At 52.9% G+C, this 20,147-nt stretch overlaps 1 long non-coding RNA gene across 1 annotated transcript; it reads right to left on the minus strand.

Moving 5' to 3' along the window:
- Positions 1-10,523: 10,523 nt before the first annotated feature.
- On the minus strand, positions 10,524-19,763 carry LOC128904574 (uncharacterized). The gene is made up of 3 exons (XR_008464543.1): positions 19,542-19,763; positions 14,358-15,662; positions 10,524-10,706 (listed from the first exon to the last, which is right to left on the minus strand). It is a non-coding gene; the product is annotated as an uncharacterized LOC128904574 (long non-coding RNA).
- Between the last annotated feature and the right edge of the window lie 384 nt (positions 19,764-20,147).

A 20,147-nucleotide genomic window follows, 5' to 3' on the forward strand; every position in this document is an offset into this window, starting at 1 on the left:
CACCGGGGGATGACCGTGTTTGGGGGCTGCCTTTCAGCACCTCTCTTCTGTTTTTTGGTGAGCACGGGCACAGTCCAGCCCTGGGTCCACTGAAGTTGGTGGCTGGTTTTGCACTGATTTCAGTGGCTGGTGAAGCAAAATGTCTTCAGTATTCTCCTCCTCCCCTCCTGTCCCAGCAAACCACATTTATTTTACCCTCCGCTCGACTCTTCCAGGGATCGATGGGTCGTCAAGATGATGAGTTAGTGCCTGTAGTGACAGTGGCACTTTCCATTACTGCTGATATACCTGGGGGACACATGTCTCCCAAAGACTCATCAAGGCTGGGAAATTCAACAAAGAGGCCAAAACTGTCATTTGCAATGAAGCCACCCCAAAGCCCCAGTCCTGCAGCACAGGCAGGACCTTCCCAGACCTGCAAAGACCCCTCTGGACCCCCAGGGAGCTCCGGGGACACCAGCACAGGTGCTGCAAACGTGGAGCAGAGTACAGGCTTGCACCTAGCCTACTGCTGCTTTGGGGGGTTTTCCCTCTCCCTTTTCACGCACTGATTTCCTCACAGAGAGCCATTTGGATAAACACTTCTAGCTGGGGAACGATTTCTTTTCCTCCGTATCTTTCATAACTAGCAGACACTGGTTTGGGTGGGGTTTTCTTTTTTGAGGTTGCATTATTATGACATTTTAATTGGCTCAGGACTACGCAAGTCTCAAAGCCAATTTGGCCCCAGCGTTTTCAGGCAGAACTGTTTTCTGTCTCCATTTTGATAGCTACTTTTCCGCTGGCCAAAATGGCCTCGCCTTGAATAAAACAAAACCTCCTCGGATTTCACAGCTCATGGGCAATCTGGTTCCTTCCCTTCCTGCTTTAATTTCAGTCCGAAACACGAACCGTACCTGTTTCCCCCCCCTCAAAATCGCCGAGCTGCCTGCCCGGGGATGGCTGCGGGGCGAGCGGCAGCTGGGCTGCCTGTTCCCACTCGCCTTTGTTTGGCTACCGTGCGTGCGGCAGCCGGGTCTGAGCCAGCGCGCTGAGTAATTGCAGGATTTCAGGCAAAGACCGGGCTGCGAGTCGTGAGCCGCTAATGAGAGGGTGTAGCTGGACGGGCTGGCGAGGGAGGCTGGGGGACGGCGGGGTGACAGCCGGCCCTGCGCCGTGGCAAGGGCACTGGCTGCGCTGCTCGGGCGAAGCCGGAGGATGTGTCGGAAACGTGCCGCACGTAGTGACGGCAGCGGCAGACGCCAGCGAGACAAACCCCCGGCGGCTGCAAAGCCCGCGCGGAGCATCCCCGCACGCGGCAGTGCTAATCTTTAATTTGTCACACCTGCACGGCTCCCCGGCCTCCTTCCTCCCTGCCTTTTTCTTTTTTTTTTCTTTTTTTTTTTCCGAGGCGCTGGCTTTGATGCCTCCTGACATCCCAACGCTTCTCCTGCTCCCACACCTCCAGCCTCCCCCAGGCTGCCATCCCCTCCCACGCTCCCCATCTGAGGGAGCTGGTACCCGCAGACCACGCTGCCACCCCGGGAGCCGCCCCGCCGCCCTGTGCCTCCCTCCCACCCTTTCCTGTCGGGATTTCCCTTCGGAGCAAAGCTGCTAATTGCTGGGTGTTATCAGCAGAGACCAGGAGGGGCTCCAGCAAAGCTGGAGGAGACCACGCAAATCCTGGGTACGGTGCTTGCCCGCCTCCCCGTCGAGAGCAGCGAGCGCTACCTGGCTCGTTAGGACCGCTGCTGGAGGGCTCGTAATTAGCGAGGGCCAAAATGAATGTCTCAAACCGCCACGCGGGCCCATGCACGGCTCTAATCCAGTGACACAGCGCACACAGGCACCAAGCCCAGGGACGCGCATCATTTATCCGCTCCCCTGCTCGGCGCCTTGCTTGCTTGCAATAGCAAGGTTGTGTTGGCACGCCTCTGCCTTTCGGAGGCGAAAGGGGCCGAGCTGCCAACTAACACCACCACCACCACCGATACAGAGCCCGTCTGCCACCGTCTTCCTTGGACCGGAAATCTTTTTGGTCAAAAAAACCCCCAAACCTCAGGTTTGTGTCACATCTCAAAATCTTTTGGGTTTTGGCCCTTTCTGAGCTCAGCTGCTGGGAGGCTCCCAGAAGGGAAAGGTGCGGGATGGGGCGTCAGGCAGCTGCGCTGGGTGTCAGCCCTGCAGCTGGAGGGCTGGGTAAGCCCTGCCCTGGGCTTGGGTGTGACATACGTGTTGATGTCTGTAATCCATCACCCTAGGATCTTGTGTCAACAGCTTTCCTAGCGTTTCTTTCTTTTTTCTTTTTTTTTTAACCAACCTGCCAGGTGTTGCTGCAGTTCATGACCCAAGATCCGTTTTTTTTTTTTCTTCCTTCTGACTTTATGCTTTCAGTATGATTTGCAAAAATTGCTTATAACAAGGCTCATTCAGCAGCTGGATAATGGTTGTCAGGAGTTAAGAGACACTGTGGCATGTTTAGCAGAGGAGCATATTGTGCGTCTGGGTCCCAAAGCTCTGTGGTTTTTAGGTAGTTTCTGTTAAGGCTAGGACGTGCAAAGGTACCTATGGAGTGCCAACAAGGGCATTTCTTGCAAGGGACATGGGGGTTGCAAGACGGAGGAGGGACAGTGAATGGCCTCAACAGTGAATTCAGAGGTGCAAATCCAGATTAGGAGAAGAGTTCAAGGTCTTGGAAAAACTGTGTTAATCCCTTCCTAACCTTGGCCTTAAATAGTTGAACGACCCGGCTGTCTCCCTGCCGTGTCCCCGTTTGGCAGCCGTGACCTGCCTGCGGGGCCAGGGAGGGACACGGGCTGCAGCCACCCACGGGACCTGACAAAGCAGGTCACCATCCTTTGGAAAAGTCTTTTGGTCCCGGCGTTACCTTCAGGCCCAGAGCACAGTGCTTGCAAAGCCCCCCCCTGCCGGTGGGCAGCCCCTCCTGGGCAGGAGGGGAAGTCCTCATCATCCTGCTTTGGGTGGGGTGGGGGGGGTTGGACTAGGTGATCTCCGAAGGTGTCTTCCAACCCCTACCATTCTGTGACACTGTGTAGTGGGGCTCCATCCTCTACATCAGCCCGTTCCCCAGCAGGACCTGCCCTTCTGCTCCCCCTTTCTTCTTGGCGTCACCTCAACCACCTCTGCTCACTTGGGGATTTTTTTTAATTTTTTTTTTTTTTTTTAGAGTAGGAAGAAGTGATGCTTTTGTGGCTAACAGCTCTTGGGTTTGTCCTTCCTTCCGCCAGGCTCGCTCCACACAAACCGGCGCTAAGTCTGTGGGCTAATTAGCTTTATTTATTGTCTCTTTTAAGGCTTTGTGTCGTGCAGGGGGTTATTTGCTGTTGCTGCTGCTTTGCTTATTTGTTTGGGGCAGGGCTTTTGTTTTTCTTTTTGCCTTCCTCTCAAGGGCCTCTGTAATTGTCACCTCAGGCATCAATTACGGCTCAGCGGTGCTTTTGGGCACTGTCCGAGTTTGGGAATCGCACAGCCCGGGGGAGAGGGAGGCTGGGAGCGGAGGCAGCCCTGAAGGGGACCCCACAGTGCCGGAGACACCGCAGGGATGAGCTCTGGGGTTTCATAACCGGGGCTGTTGGGAGGTTTGCTGTTGTAAAGGTCTCCCCTGCTGAAGCTGAGCTGCATAAACTGTCGGATAATCTGCGTTAGAGGCTTTTCCTCCCTGGCAGGAGAGCTGCTGGATGCCAGCCATATGAGTGTTTCGTACTTGCGAAACCTATACTTTGCTACCCAAATTCAGCCGCTCAAAATTCTGCCAATTTTGCAAACAAAAAAATCGGGGAGTTTTTGCGTGGTTTATTACTAGCAAAATCCTCTTGATTTTTTTTTTTTTTTTTTAAATTGCCAGAAAGTGCAAAGAATGTTTCATTTCTCCTGAAACGAGCAGAAAACATCCTTTGGGGGTTTTTTAGTGGGTTTTTTTTTTCTTGTTTCCCCCCCAAATGGGGAATTTCCATTGCAGCTCTCCCATGAGTTATTTTCGTCTCCAGGGGAGAGAGGCCGGGATGGAGTTACCTTCCCAGAAGGTTGTCTTGAGGATCAGCGCACGCAACTCTGTTACGCTCCCGCAGAAGTATCGCTGGAGACCTTCTCAAAGCATCACTCGGCAGAAAGCAAGAAATGTGCTCACGTCAGCTGTCTTCCTTTTCATCCTCCGCCGCAGCATCTCTTCAGAAAATCAGGGTAATTAATGTAGCGCTGCCTTGTCCTATGCCTAACGCTTTGCATTGCGCTTGCCATGTGCTGAGGAGCCTTCTGCCTGATTTCTGGTTGGCGTAGAAGGAGCGGAAAGAGGGAAGCAAGAAAGACCAAAAGCAGAGTGATGCTGTGCTACAGACCTGAGGCCGATCCCAGGCTCCCCACCACAGCCCCACCGAGAGGCAGAGCCCCATGCCTGCGGGGGCTGGACGCAGGGATGCTCGAGGCCCATCTGCCTTGGAAGCCAAGTCCCGGGAGTCAAAGAGATGGGATTAAGAAGTCAGCCAGACATGCTGTTCATGGAGTAAGATTAGTCCCTGCTAAAGCATTTCTTAATCCTAGGCGCAATTGAGATAATCTAAGCACAGATTAACCAGGTCCAGCTGGAGTTAAGCTCCCCGCTCCCCATTTATTTTTGGCAGGAAGAGACTACTACTGCTCCGGTGCCTCGTCAGACATTCGCACACCGGATTGCACTCAGAAGAACAGGATGTGGAAACTCCGTGTTCGCCTTGCAACAGAAGTCCCAAATCCTATGCTTTTATCACAAGTTTTGCAATATAGGGTGGCGTTTTGTTCCCAGGACCCCATGCCTCAGATTTCTCTGATTGCATAATAAACCATCTTTACGCTTCCAGAAATAAAAAAATAAAAAAAAAAATGGCCCTCAAAGTACAAAGAAAACAACACCAACGTAAAATTGTCTTCAAGAAAGCCCTTTCCTAGGGCTTTTCTGTGGGGTAAATCAGTGACTAGCTCAGGGAACAATCTCCACCAGCCTTCCACGCGGCAATATTTGAAAAGCTACAAGGTCTGGGGAGAAAAAAATACTACTTCATTTCACGAGTCTCCTTTTTACTTTCTCAGCTGAAGGCTCGTGTGTGGCTGGGGCTGGACGCGGGAGCTGAAGGCCATTAGGCTTTCAGGATCTCCCTGCTGCAGCATCTGGATTTCTTTACGTGAAACTATCAGTGAAGGCCCATTGGGTTTTTAAAGCCTTGAGAATGTTCCTATTATTCTTAGATATTACAAACGCTTGTTTTTCAAAATAAAATAAACTCCTTGCCAAAATTTCGTAGTCTGCCTTTAAGTAAGAAAGGAAAGGAAGAGTGCAGGGAACATTAAAAGTTTAAACTGGTATTCCCAGACCCGTAAAACAGCTCTGTTCTTTTTTTTTTTTTTTTTTTTAAGAAGAAACATCTAATTTTCAGTCTCTCAAACGTTTCTGGATCGTTTTAAGGTAGCAAGAGCAATGACTCACTTTACTGCATTTCAATACGTCCCTTTGTCATCTCAAATATAAGACGCTTTGCCTTTTGGCTGAAATGTAATTTTCTCACAGGCAGACGTACACACATGTGTGTCTCCGCACAGAAATCATAGACTGTAAGGAAAAAGCTGGGTGCGGGATTCTCTTGGAGCTGGCAGCTCCTATGTGCTGTGTCAGGGGCCGGAGGGAGCTGCTGGCACCCCGGGGCAGCTAAAGGGGACATGGCGGGGGGGTGGCACTGGGTGCCGGCATCACTCCTTGGGTGCTGCGGGATGTCTCCTCCAGCCTTGCTGCCTGCTCTGCAAGAAACCATCGGCGCTGAGAGGGGACTCCCCTGGGAGATATGGGGCAGCTCGGTCTTCTCTTCGAAGGGGGACCCTGCCTGTGGGGGGCAGGAGTGAGTGCTGACCGTCCCTGGGGAGGGGACCCATGCACCTCACATATAACCCGACAGGAGCCCCGTCCTGCCCCGCTGCCGTGGCTTCCTGCTGCTGGCAGCCTTCCAGGCTTGTTTTATTGCTTCGGTCTTAATTTCTCACGGCAACAGGCCGGCTGGCTGCGTGTCTCACTGTTTAACCAAGAGCCGCGTCTCCGCGCCGCATCCCGGAAACTTCTGCGTAGGTTTTAAAAACAGGGACAGGTTAAAGAGATTGATTTGGTTTTTTTTCCCTACAAAGGCCACCACGCCACTAGGCTGCAAGGTGATTAATCAAATGACCTTTTTCCCTATTTACTGCCCTTCCCTGTCGCACCCGTGCACTGCAAACACCTCCGATGGGATCAAACAGCCCTGCGACGCACGCGGTGCAAATGCTGCACGCCTCAAATTTGTGATGCCTTTAACCAGCCCTCTTAAGCGAAGGGCTGGAATTAGACACACCACAGGGTTTTTTTGCAGCTGTGGAAGCCCCTTGTGTGCCAGCAACCCTCCGCAGCATCCCAAATGTGGACCTGCTGGTCCCATGGTGGCTACAGGGAGGAGGCAGGACCCCATCCTCCTCCCGCCATCCTGCTTCTTTTGTGTGCACCCTTCCCTTCCCCGTTCTCCAGTGGGATGAAGCAGAGGGCATCCTATCCAGGGAAAAAAGCCCACGAGTTTCCCAGGCGATCCCTTTCCCCCCTCGGGGAACGCAGCACCGTGGAGCGTGGTTATTAACCAGACACTCCTGAAGGACACTTTAAAATAAATTAAGAGGGCTGTTCTGCTCCTGCAGCTGATTACAGGCATGCCTGGGTGGGTTGTTTTTTTTTTTTCCACTGAGTGGAAAAGAATGCTTGGAAAAAATTCTCTAATTTTCCCTTTTTGCCAGATCAGGCCTCTGTGTAATAACAAAACCACGGTGCTCGCCGCTCGCCGCTCTCTTTGGGACAGCCGGGACAAGCGAAAGTGCATAAATCTGCAGGAGGCTGGGGGGGGGACCGGAGCACAGCTGTCCTGACACGCTATCCACACACAGCCCCGTCCCCCCCCGCCTCCCCGCCACGGCTTTGGCATCTGAAATGCAGGAGACATGGAGATCTGGAGGTAAGCCCTGGTAGGAAGGAGAGCAGCGCCCGAGTCCCGCAGGTCACCAGTTAAGCATTTCAGCCCAGAGCAGATCTCTTCATAAGCCACTTTTTGGAGATAAGCTTATCTAGACCCGACAGCTGAATTTAACCCTGAACTTTTGATCTTGATTTTTAGCCTCGGCAAGCCTACGCGTTTCCTTGAAATTATATACACTAGACTTCGGCTCCCCCCCCCTCCCCCACCCCGCCACAGCGGCTCCACCGCTGCCTTAAAAGGGTCCCGCACGGCTGTGCGTGACAGCGGCATCCAGTGATGCCCTTGGTTTCACAGCCAGCCCTGCAAGTCAGACAGGCCCCTGGCCAGGCAAAACCTTCGATTACTGACAGCGGGGCTCCGCACGGGAGAGGAGCCTGGATTTTACACTTCCAGTGATAACACATCCCAAGGTAATATTGCACGGAAGTGGATTATAACCCCGGTGCTTTGCTATGCGGGCTTTTGGAAATTTGTTTTCAGTGCATAGAGGCAGCTAGAAAACGTTCTTTCTCGCTGCATGAAAGATGCACTTGGTAATAGCCTTTCTATTGCTGGACAAGCTGCCTGCGTTGGGGCTGTCAGCGCCGTGACAGACTAGCCGGGAAGGGGTTGGCTAATCAGTTTTCCTAGCATCAAATCAGCATCTGCTCTATACGATCAAGGAAATTGAGGAATCTCAATGTTTTCGCAATATTGCTTAGTTGGCCATGAAATATGGGTGGTTCTGAGAGGAACGGCTTATTCCTCCCTCACGAAGATAAAGCAACTTTGGCTAACGATGAAGCATCGCCACACGATGAAGCCAGCTAATAGCGGCGCTCTGATGAGGGCAGATCCACAGCAGCACCCCGGCAGAAGGAAAGGGAGGCGTAAACAGCTTTGCAAATAAGACATTATTAATATCGTTGAACTACAGAGGGCAGAAGGGATTTCTTTTCTCCTCTTTCACTCCAAAAGCAATATTCAGAAAATGTCTAGGTTCCCACGTTCAGCCAAGAAATTAAATTCTTAGAAATTTAACTGGATGTTTTCTAGCTTGATTTTCGTTCGCTAGCGCATACACACAAGAACGGTCTTCCCAGGCAAGACAGCTGTCTGGAATCGGGCTGAGGAAACCACTCTCTTGGCCAAGGGGTGGATAAACAGGATTTGAACAGAGCCAAAGTCCCACTTCTGGAAATGATTTGGGGCTCTACTTGGCCATGGCACTCCTGACACTAGGGTCTGAGCTCTGCAGGTTCTCTATCGCTTCTGAAAATGCACTTTCTTCACGTGCCTAAGCGGGTCTTTAGCACTCCCCTGGTTAAACCTATGACATTTGCCACTGCAACGAAAAGCTCCTGGGGTCAGCGCAAAGTGGCACGACTTTGTGTAGCTCATGGAGACGAAGGGATTGAGAGCAGCTGATGGCCAGGCCCTTCATCCTGGAGGCAGGGCAGGTTATTCGCACTACCCCAGCCCACCTGCCCAGCGAGGGCACCCGGCTTGCTCACAGCTTTTCCCGACCAAAGAGCTTTCCGGGTTTCTGCTTTGGCAAGACAGCTGTGGTAGCAGGAGGGAGGAATTTGCTTCCTTCCTCCCCTCTCTCCCCAGCACTAGCGTTTTTTCCTGAGAGTGAAAAAAAAACCACCTCCCAGAGCCTCCCCCCCATCTCCGTACAGCCCGGGGCTGGGGGACCCACTGTGTGATGGTGGGGCTGGACGCGGGGACAGTGCTCCCAGGGCCGGCGTGGCAGAGCTGGGCAATCCGATGGCTCAGAAGGGCAGGGACAGCCTAGTTTTTCTGACCTTTGTGAGATTTTTAGGCCAACCGCAGGCCACTCGGTTTAGATAGATGCCGAAAAAGGGGCAAACCTGTTCCGGAGACCGAAGCGCGTAAGCCCTTTTTATGTAACAGCCCTGTGATATAAGCGGCAGTCGGGGATTTATGCTGTCTTTGAAGTAAATTGCATCCCGGTGCACTATAGCATGAAAGTTAAGATTTACCATTGCCGGGACACTGAAGACCCCGGTGGAAGCAAGGGAATAAATAGCGCGGTGCTCTTCTCGCTGCCTTCTGCTGCGCGACTCGGCTTGGCAGACCTTCCTCCCCTCTCCGCCCCTGCTTCCACTTGCATTGTGTTGGGGAAGCAAATTGGTCACATCTGCATCCGGCCAGAGAGGAACAAATGTGCTGGCTAGGCAGCCAAGGAGCTTTCTGAGGGGGGGGGGGGAGATACCTCAAAGTAAAATGAAAGGCTGGCCATCAAAGGTAGAAAACAGACCAGCGGATGAAAGGGATTCTTTGCTTAGCTTCAGTAAGGCTACTAGGTATTAATAAAATGGGAAAAAAAAAAGGCACAAGAAAACTGGGGCATCCAGAGCAGCGCGTTTTTTTCCCCCCTCCCCTTTCCCTTTGCTCATCCTCTGTCATCAGCGGAGGGGAGGGATCGGCATCCCCCCATGCTGCGGCAAGCACTGTTTATCTTCACTCCTCAGGACGCTGCCATTAGCGGGGCTTCAGCGCGCCGTGATGCTTCATCATTAGCTGGAGGTGCTTGATCTGGCTGGAGAAGAAATGAGGCGTTCTCCCCCAAAAGAAGCCCTCACGTTTTGTGGCCAGCTGAGCAAATATTTTGAAATATTCCGGCTCTGCAAGTTCAGCGGTCAGATAAAACAAAGGGGGATCTGATACAAAAGGGCTGAATTCTTCCATTCGCTCTCCGGCAACCCCACCGACATCGGTAGTGGTAACGGAGAGCCGAGTTCAGCACAGCAGGGAAGCACATGCGTAAGTCCCATGGAAAATCCCTGTGGTCTTTACAGTTAATCATGTCCAGTTAATCATGTCCAGAGGTGGACGAGCGCTTAACTGATGCGCTGAATCATGACACGCAGGCAATTACCCTAAATCAGAGCAGTATCTTCCAGTCCCAAAAGGCTCCATTATGCTTCACCAACTCCTGAAGGGAAGGTAAAGATCCCAAGCGGCAGCACTGCGGTATAGGGAGGATGAAATGGCCAGGTGTTCCTCTGCCGCCTCCCCAGCACTTTTCTAACCTTGTGAAAAGTTCTGGCAGCTCTTTAAATCCAGGCTGCTGAGATTTACAGCTCCAGACCCTCCGGGCAGCTCACTGAGTTTACTCTGGGTTTTTCCCAGCCGGCTGCACCGAGCCCCACGGACAAGGCTTCTTGGGGGATGCGACTTATGGGCCGGGCAGTGTTTGGCCTCCTTCTTCTCTCTGACTGCAAATATGTGGCTTCCCCTCTTCTGAGCATCCTGACCCCCTTCTCAGGCACTCTGTGAAGCAAAGCCTTCTTGCTACCCTTTTGTTGCCTGGGCCCAGTGTGGCAGAGGGATGCTCTCCCATCCATGCTGATGGAGATCCAGAAGAAGTTGTTGTCCGCTGGGAATAGCCCTACCCCTGCCCTGTGCCACCGCCAGAAGCTTGGGAAGCTGCTGGGGATTCAGCTCTCAGGGCAATCCAGCTTGTGCTCGCTCGGCATCAGTGAGGAAAAGGCCCCTGAGGAAGGATGCTCGTTAGCTGCAGCATCTCTCCTGCCGGCCAGGCTCCCATGGCTGCACAGACGAGACCTCGGCAAGCTCGGCTCGCCCGCCCAGGGACGGCAGTGCTTCGATCGCCTCCGGGCGCTCAGCTCAGCAGGATCCCTGCATGCACTGCTCTGCAATCGGAAGCATTTTCCAGCCCACCGCTTGCTAGGAAAAGAGAAATACCCCAAAATGAGAAGCTTTGTGGGGAGGGGACATGGTGCTGGGGTGAACGGCTCAACATCCGGGCAAAGGAAGAGGAGACCCCTTCCCGTGACGGTTACACTGCCTCTAAAACAAGCGCTCCCATCCTGGATGCTTTGGCATCCATTTATAGCATTACAACATATCGCACGTTAAGACACAATCTAAGCCCTATTTTTCATGTGTGCACAGGGGAAAAGGCAAGGCAGGAGGAGGGCCGGCGTATTCTTGTTTAGGAGCCAAAGACTAATGGGCCCGGCACAGCAAAATTAACCCAAATACCACGATTATGCAGAAAAAAAAATCAGGCGGAGAATGTCATTTCACCAGCGATATCCTGCAGTTTTCCGCTGGCGAGAGTTCGAGAGGTGGCATGGTAACAGAGTGCATCAGGGCAGGCATTTGACTGGAAGCATTAAATACCTCAGAAAGGTGAATGGCCAAGGTCTTCCCGGTAATTAAAATGTGTGCAGTCTTCATAGACCAAGGAAGGGACAGAGCTATTGTTTAAACAGGTAATTAGAGCTGTATTTTAAGTAAACTCGAGGCGGTAACGAGCTCTCTCAGATGTGGGGAGCAGCTCTCCTGCTCCTGGTTACAGCATGAATAACTATTGCCTCCCCCCAGATCCTGCTGCAGGGGGATGGCCACGGTGTTCCCAGCCCCGCTCCCCGGCGACTGTGCCTGGTGGGGGAAAAAAAATATTCCTATTTGATTTCACATTTTTCACTCCCTGTCTCCTTCCTTCTGCGTTCAGGTTCAGGAGAATTGGCTGAGCCACTTTTTTTTATTAGAGCGGCAGCAGGAAAAAAAAAAAAAAAATAGGGACCCAGTCAAGCCCCAAGGGAAGGGAGGAAATAGCATGAGCCAGCGCTCGCTCTCTCACACACACACACACCACAATCTCACACACACACACACACACTCTCCCCATCCACACAGGAACAGAAGAGAAAGGGCAGGGATCTGGTGGAGCTGCCCTAGAGGCAAAATCGGTCACCCCCACCCCGCAACCCAAGCCCAGGAGACTACAAAGTCTCCTCACCAGCCAAACCCCATGTGGAGGAGCCACGGGGATGTGCCATCATCTCATTTTGGACAGCCGAGGATGCACGTTCTTCTGCCGGGGTGTCCGTGTGGGAGCTGGGCAGGGAGAAACTCAAACCCTCCTGGGGTGCTGAGGACATGGACAGGGAAATCTGCTCTCCCCAGCTTTGCTAATCCCTTCCTCACCCCCCTCTCGCTGCTGGCTCCTCATCAGGTTTCCACATTAGCTGGGGTGGGGGGAGACGCTGGCTTCTAATTAACCCCCTTGTACGCAAAACCAGAGAAAACGATCAGACCTGGGGGAAGGCAAGGAGGCGCCTTTGCACCATCGACACACTCTTCCATGAAAAATATATAAGGGCTAGACATCGGCGACGAGGAAATGGCAGAGTACAAAGAACTGGGCTCGGCTGCCCGGCTTTGTGGCCCGCATTATCTGACAGGGCAAAAAAAAAAAAAAAAAAGCCTAAAATAAAACACTTCAAACTGCAAAGAGCTTTGGGAGCAGTCTGGAAACTGGGCTTGCGGGGGGCAGCGGGGTGAGGGCACACTGCTCTGACATAGCGCAGGGTGAGGCAAAAGTCCCTGGCAAGCAAAGGGCTGGTCCCGCCTGGGGACACCCATGGCTGTGTGCTGGCCACGGCGATACGATAGTCTTTCGCTCCGGTTCGTTCGCGGCCTGGCTTCAGAAGCCAGGGCCAAAGTTTTGCATGGAAAACTTAGGGTGAATTTTTGCTCTGTGTTTCGCTCCAGAGTATTGCTCCGGAGGAGAAGACTGATGCCAGCGAGCACAGAAGGGCCAGCCTGTTTGGAACCTGGCATCTCTCACCCCTGTGGGAGCAGGGCTGGAAGACAAAGCACAACACAATGAAGACAGACATCCTCACCCCTTGTACAAGTCACCATCCTCAGGGTCACCTCTTTGACAGTCAAGGAGGGCTTTGGCCGGTTCCCTGAAGCAAATTTGCTTGCCTACATTTTTTTTCTTCAATGCCAGGTTCACTTATAATAATGACAATACCTGTAACATGCAGAAATCTCCTTTTTCCTTTCCACTAAAAAGGGAGGGAAAGAAGATGAGCGAGAGTATCTTATTGCTGGTTTTGACTGCCCGTACAGTGCTTCATGAGCTTCAGAAATCATTTCTATTTATTGTGAGTCTCGGGATATCAGGATGTTTCGTTGCAGCCCCAGCTCCCAGAGTCCTGTGATAACGTGAAACTCTCGCCGCTCTCTTGTCTTCTCTGGCCCTCCTTCCTTCACGAAAGCTGTTAAAATGTTAATGATGGAGGGAGACCAGGGGGAAAAACCCATCTATATGATCTTTTAGCAGTAATTAAGGTCAGATTTGCTGCCCTCCACGGCTGGAGGTGCTCCCTGGCCAGGGCTGTTGCTCAGAGTGCTGTCAGGACCTGCGGTGCTCCTGAGAGCCTGCAGCGCTCTGGCTGCTTCCACGGCAAGAAGCGGGAGAGGATGCGAGGTTAGCCCAGGTCTGGAGGAAACTCTCCTTCCTCTAAGTTGACTAAACTTCCCTCCGGGAGCTCTCTCATAGCCCCTGGTGTGTCAGAAGCTGTAAGCATCTCCAGCGGCTGATGGGGATCTCACCCCCAGCCCGTAGGAGCCGGGGGCTGAGCCCCTGGTCGGAGGGGAGCTGAGTTTCATGGGGCCGGGGTTACACCACCGGAGCATCTCACAGCTCTGCCGGACAAACCCCGGGGCAGGGCTTTTCCCAAGGGAGAGGGCATCCTCGGCAGCACGGAGCAAAACAGTTCTGGCCCCTGACCTCCACCGTGGGCTGACTTTTAAACAGCTCAGAGCACAGACGCCTTGGTGAGTCATACTGCGAAACTATTTTTTTTAATTTTTTTTTTTTTTTTTTAAGTAGGAGTGCTGCTCCATCAGTCAATTACTTGAAAAGCCGCTCTAATTTGGCACCCAATTGTTTCCCCAGCTGCTGCCACGTCTGATCTCTCCTGTGGGGCTGCCGGAGCAGGATGCCTGCGCAAGGGAAGGAGCACGGGCACCCAAGGGAGGAGGAGGAGGAGGAGGAGGAGGTGGAGAAGGAGGAAGCAGCAGGGGAGAGCTGGGCTGCCCAACAGCCCCGCGCCCACAGAACGGCAGCACTAAAAATGCAGGCATTAAAAATATCTCGGGGTCACGGGTGATTGCTGGGTAATAGAAATGACTTGGGGAGGCGGCAATGGGAGGGACAGGTGCTGGCGGCAGGGGAGCAGCCTGCCAAGGCCGGCCCAGCAGCGGTGGCTCTCTGCAAGCAGTGGCCGCAGCCGCCGCTGCTCGGTAATGAATGTGATGTGACATTTACGGCTTTTTTCCACTGTGGGTTTCAAATCGCTTCACAAAGGTTGCTTAATAGCACTGTCCCCTTCCTCTCTTCCTCTCTCTGCCCTCTCCCTATTTAATATAAAAAATAAGTGACTTGCCTCCCATCATGCGAGAAGCCAGCGGCTGAGCCAGCGGCAGAGCACAAGTCCCCGACCTCTGCCTCGTGCCCTTTAGCCCCTGCGAGCACTCCATTTTTTCCAAGAAATCCAAGAATAGGAGCCCTACCATAACAGCTGTTTTTCAAGTCGGCGAGGACTTCTGACTGAGAAAGAGGCGGCTTGCTTTCAGCGAGGAGCCTTGATTAAAACTGCGCTGCCTCCCAGGCACGGCGGGTGTTGCCATGAGGGAAGAGGGTGCGATGCTCCCCGCTCCGGGGTGGAGGTACCCAGAAGCACGAAGAGGTGTAGCTCCAGTCAAATCCGTGTCTCCGGGCAGTAGCTCCTCTTTCGCTCTTTTAGGACAAGCATTTCCATATTCTGTCGCACGCACACACGCATACGCATTCGCACGCACACACGCATGCAAACGCCTGCTTCTGCTGGCGCTGCTGCCACCAAATTGCTCCTCTGGCTGCACCCACAGGCAGGCAGGCAGGCAGGCTCCCTGAGCACCCCCAGTACCTGCACGGTCCCCCAGCTGCTCTCCTGCCCCTCTGTTTTACCTCCCGAGACCTGTTCAAGTTGGGACATACGCAGCAGTGGTGCCAGCCAAGAAGCAGCACGCTCGTTTTGGAGAAAGCCCATCCATGTTGTGTGCAGTGCAGAAACAGCTGTCTGTGGAAGGAGAGGCTGGGGCAGGAAGGCAAAGGGTGGGTACAATATTCCTGCCTTTTTTTAGTCCAATTCTTGGACTAGGCTCTGCAAGTTTTTCTAGCAGCTCCTCACAGTGCGTAAACTGGCTCATGGCACCTGGCGTTCTTTTTCTTCTTGGTGGGAAAATTAGGATTACTCAGGGCACTCACATGCACGTATACATTGGCATATATACACACATGTATACACTGCTGCTGCCTGTAGCAATGTATCAGGCCAGGCCCTCAAAAGCCATTCCCGCAGGTTTGTTCCACCAGGCTGGACCTTTCCGCCTTACTCTGCCAGCACATTGCTTGGAACAGCCGGCATCCCCCAGACAGCAGACAAGCCCTGGCACCCCAGCTCTCCAGGAGCTCCAGGTGAACCTCCTGCAGTCCTGGAATCGGGCCACCGCGTCTGCAGGTGGTGAGGCCTGAGACCCGGGACTTGCCTTGACATGCTCACTGCAGCTCGAAGGCGCTTGTGCTCCCCATCAGCTGGCACCTCCTGAGGGCAGGCGGCTCCCCGCCAGAGGGGAGGAGAGGCAGACCCGTGCCCATGGGGCTGGGTCACTCTCCAGCAGGCCAGGAGAGAGACTCCCAGCCAGATGGAGCCAGGAGAAAGCACTACCAAGTTGTTGGCCAACTTGGGACGCGATGTTGGCTTCACAGGAAGATACTTGGCTGCCTCTCCCTGAATCAAGATTCAGCGATGCCAGGAGACAGGCACAGTGGGGAAACTGAAAGAAAAAAAAAAAAAATGGCAGAGTGGATGGCAACTCGACATTAATTCATTTTTACCATATGTCTGACTATTCATTACACTCTACCATTCTGTTCTACATGACTCCTGGGGGTCTTCCGTGCCATTTTATGGCCAGCGGGGTTCCTCCTCGCTTGCGGCACTGCGTTACCACGCTCCCAGGCACCCGGCTCATGAGGTCCCGCAGCCGGCACAGCTCCATCCCGTGCAGCCGCCGGCAGCAACGTGCTCCAGGCACTCCCAGCCTGTCCCCAGCACACCACGGACCTGCCAGGTCACCAGCCGCAGGGGACTGTCCCCTCCTGGGAGGGCGGGCATGCAGGCGACACCTGCTACAAAAACCTGCTGAGGGACCCCCACGGAGAAGCAACGGGGTGGGTTTTTTTTTTTTATGGGTTTGCAAATTATTCTGTATTTCTCTGCGGTCTCCCTCCGGAGCGCGTTCCTGGCACGGGACCAAGGCTCGGCTCCAGCAGCAAGCGTGACTCATCCTGGCAGACCGGGAGGGGGAGGATCACCCAGGCTGGGGAGCGAATGCCAATGGTTTTTCCGTGTGCGCTGGCTGCAGCCGCAGCTGTGTCTCCTTGTAGGTGGAAGGGGTTGAGTTAGTGGCCCCCTTGCCTGGATCCAGCTGTCCAGCCCCCCATTGCGGCTTCTCACCCTCCCTCCCATGACACGGAGTGGCAGTGAGCTGCCCACACTCTGTCCGGAGTCTGAGCAGAACCCCGTCTTTTTTAGGCTGCAAGACCCTGGACCAGCTCCTTGTGGATCAGCTCCCCTGTGGGACTTCAAGGGGAATCAGAGGGCGTTCTGCATGGGGAGGCACAGGGGTCTCTCTGGGTGTCAGTAAGAAAAGCACAGCAGCAGGCAGCGCAATAAAATTGCTTTATTAATTATAGAAAATAAGAAGAGGAATATAGAGATAAATTCTTATGTCCCTTCGGATGCTGGGAATCCCACTTACACGCGGCATCGGATGGCCTCCAGATGAACAGCCACAGCACAGACCGCAGATCCCATCATCGAGGGGCTGGGTCTCTCTCCTATACCAGAGCGCCTTTAATCTCATGCAACAAACAAAATCATATATCTTCTTCTGACAGGTAGGGACATTCTCTCGTTCAGGATGTCCACCAGAGCGCAACGCTGACAGCATGCGGCATCTCAGCATGTTCCCTTACACTGGGCTGCGTACGTGGGTCTGCAGCCCCCCAGTACAGGGCCCAGTACAGCAGACATGGCCTGTCCAGCATCACCAGCTCCTCAAATACAGTGTCTTCCACAAGGCTCACAACAGGGAGAAGACCCTTATTTGTCTTTTTGTCAGATGTGTCCTTTTCCTCTAAGTTTTTGTGCTTGCTATTGACCACAGACTGAAGCCCAATCAATGGCATTGCTGTCATTGCTTCCCCCAAGGGGACATGCAATTCAAATCATCAGTGTTGCTCTGTCTGAAACACAAGGGCGAACTTTGCCTTCGTAGTTTTATTCCATCCCCATGTAATACTGATGATAAAAAATTGCTTCAACGTGCTATTTGTCTTTTAAGGGGTGCCAGGTGGATATATTTGCAGAAGGTGTAGCATGGACTCAGTACAGCAGTGACCTGTGCAGCACAGGTACACACATTTCCTGGAGCACCCCGGGGATGCTAAGATGGTATCTGATATGAACAACCACTCGCCAACTGTGTCAAGAGAACCAAGGCTTCCTGCGTCTGCTTTCTTTGCCATCGGGGACAAAATGCAGCTCCCCTCAGTCTGACGGTCCTCGGACCTGGAGAAAAGCACTCGAGCAGAAAGTGTGGGAGAAGTCCCAGAAGCTGTACATGGGGAGATCCGACTCCCAGTCCTATGGCTGCCAAGCCATTCAAAGCCCGAAACACATGTGCTCGAGTGTGGCAAGCAGGACAAGGGAGGTCATCCTCCCCTTCTACTCTGCCCTGGTGAGGCCACATCTGGAGTCCTGTGTCCAGTTCTGGGCTCCCCAGTTCAAAAAGGACAGGGAAGTGCTGGAGAGGGTGCAACAAAGGGCTACAAAGGTGATGAGGGGACTGGAACATTTCTCTTATGAAGAAAAGCTGAGGGACTTGGATCTTTTTAGTCTGGAAAAAAGACGGCTGAGGGGGGATCTTATCAACGCTTATAAATACTTAAAGGGTGGGTTTCAGGAGGATGGGGCCAGGCTCTTTTCAGTGGTGCCCAGCAACAGGACAAGAGGTAATGGGCACAAACTTGAGCATAGGAAGTTCCACCTAAACATGAGGAGGAACTTCTTTCCTTTGAGGGTGGCAGAGCCCTGGCACAGGCTGCCCAGAGAGGTGGTGGAGTCTCCGTCTCTGGAGACATTCCAAACCCACCTGGACGCGTTCCTGTGCAACCTGCTCTAGGTGACCCTGCTCTGGCAGGGGGCTTGGACTAGATGATCTCCAGAGGTCTCTTCCAACACCTGTCATTCTGTGATTCTGTGGTTCTGTGATAACTGATGCTTTGGTGTTTGTCCATCCCTAAGGCCCGTCTAACTAACCCATCCCTGGAAGACTTCTCACATCCTGCTTCCACTCTTCTGGTGGAGAGTCTGGTCCCTAGTAGCTGTGCTCCTTCACAGCCAGTTTTCCAAAGAGTCGGTGTTTTTCTGCGGAGCTGCTTTCATTTGAGATCCCCATTTTGTGCCAAACCAGGAACTGGGGCAGGGTTGGGGGGAGAAAAGTATTTTAAAAGCAGTATTTATATCATGCACTCAGATGCAGTCTTCTGTGGCACTGGGCCGATCCTCAGAAAAGGGGGAAAAGGCTGCAGGTATTCCCCTTAGTTTACCTGGGAACCCAGAGGCAGATTTTCCCCTTGTGCTGTGTTCGATTTTTGCAATACTGCCTCCACCTAGGAACGGCTTTTTCTTCTGTGGGAAAGAAAGCGTCCCTGTTGAACGCTTCAGGAGCCTGACTTTTTTTATTTTTTTTTTTTTTTTCTGCATTCATCTCCCATGCAGTTCCTTACAGCTCCATGCCTGGCAACGGCAGGCAACCCTATCGGCAGCATGCCAGCGGTAGGAACCGGCAGCCCTTCCTGCCAGAGCCAGGAAATCACCGCTGCGGCTTGCGGGGCTGGGAGGCTGGCTGCTGCCCGCAGGGCTCTCCCCACCCTTCCTGCCCGTGGGATGAGAGCTGCCGATATGCCTAGGGAGGGATTTACCCATCCAGCGTCCTCCCTTTTCCAGCTCACAAAATGTTCAGCAGCAGCCTGCAATCGTCTCACGTTTTATTTAATTTAATGAATGAGTCTCACCGCGAGGCGCTGGGAAAATTCCACGTCTAAATCGGTATTTGCATTCGTATTGGCACATTTCCTAAGGAACCTGAAATCATTTATGCTGCTTTATTGGCTACCTGCTCTAGCTAATTAACAACATGAATTAGCATGGAACAATCCCAAATTCAATCTTTGGAAAAGCACCTAGTTTTTGTCCCTGAGATTAGAAGATATCAAATCACATACACAGCACAATGTGTATGATGTGTATGATGTATATGTGTGTGATGCTCATATACCAAATACAAACCTAAGCAATCAGAGATAAGAGCTTACTAGCATTAATCCGCTTCAAATCATTGTTCAAACTACTTGAGAGACAAACACGCATTCAGTGACCTTGCAGAGCATGTGGTTCCCCGGCTGACGCGACACAGAAAGCTCCTGAAATAAAGGATGTTACTAAATTCTTACCAAATAGACACACAAAAAAGGGTGGGTTAGAGAAGTACCCAGATGAACCCCAATAGCCACCAAGAATATAGGAAAGGATCACATCACTTACTTCTGACAGTGGAGTAATGGTAGTAAGAGTAATTAAAAAATACCTGAGTGAGGCTGTCATGAAAGGTCTGTTCCTGAGGAAGACTCGGGCTCCTGGAGGAGCCATTGCAGAGCAGCCCTGGAGCCAGCCAGGGGATTTGAAGGGAGTTCATCAGGGATACGTGCAGGCGAAGCCTGTGCCAGCAAGAGGGAGACCTGCAGCCCCTGCAGGAGACCTCGCCAGCGGGAAGCAGAGCACCTAAGGGAGGGCCGGGAGTGTGGGACGCGGTGACCGGCGTGATACAGTGCTGGGACAGGCTCTGTATTAAAAAGTGTCTCTGCCAGTTCCTTGGAAACGACCGAGAACTGAAAGCATCAAAGAAATAAAGCTGTTGCCAGCTGGAGGAACAATAGCGAGCCGGAGCTATCTTTAGCTCGCAGGATTAAATTCAAATTGCAAATGCAAAGGCCGCCCTGGAAGAAAAGGCATTCCCGCACTACGGAGGGCCAGCATCAGTGCACAGCACAGCCCGGCATGGACGAGCATCCGGAGGCCCTTTGTCAGCACCTGCCCTTCCGAAGGAAGGGGAAAAGGAGGGCCGGAGGTAAGGGGGAGCCTGTCCCTGCCTGGCTGCAGCCCTCCCAAACCCTATTTTTCCCTGTGAGGGATG

Source organism: Rissa tridactyla, chromosome 1 (genome assembly GCF_028500815.1).
Source record: "Rissa tridactyla isolate bRisTri1 chromosome 1, bRisTri1.patW.cur.20221130, whole genome shotgun sequence".
Classification (NCBI taxonomy): Eukaryota; Metazoa; Chordata; class Aves; order Charadriiformes; family Laridae; genus Rissa; species Rissa tridactyla.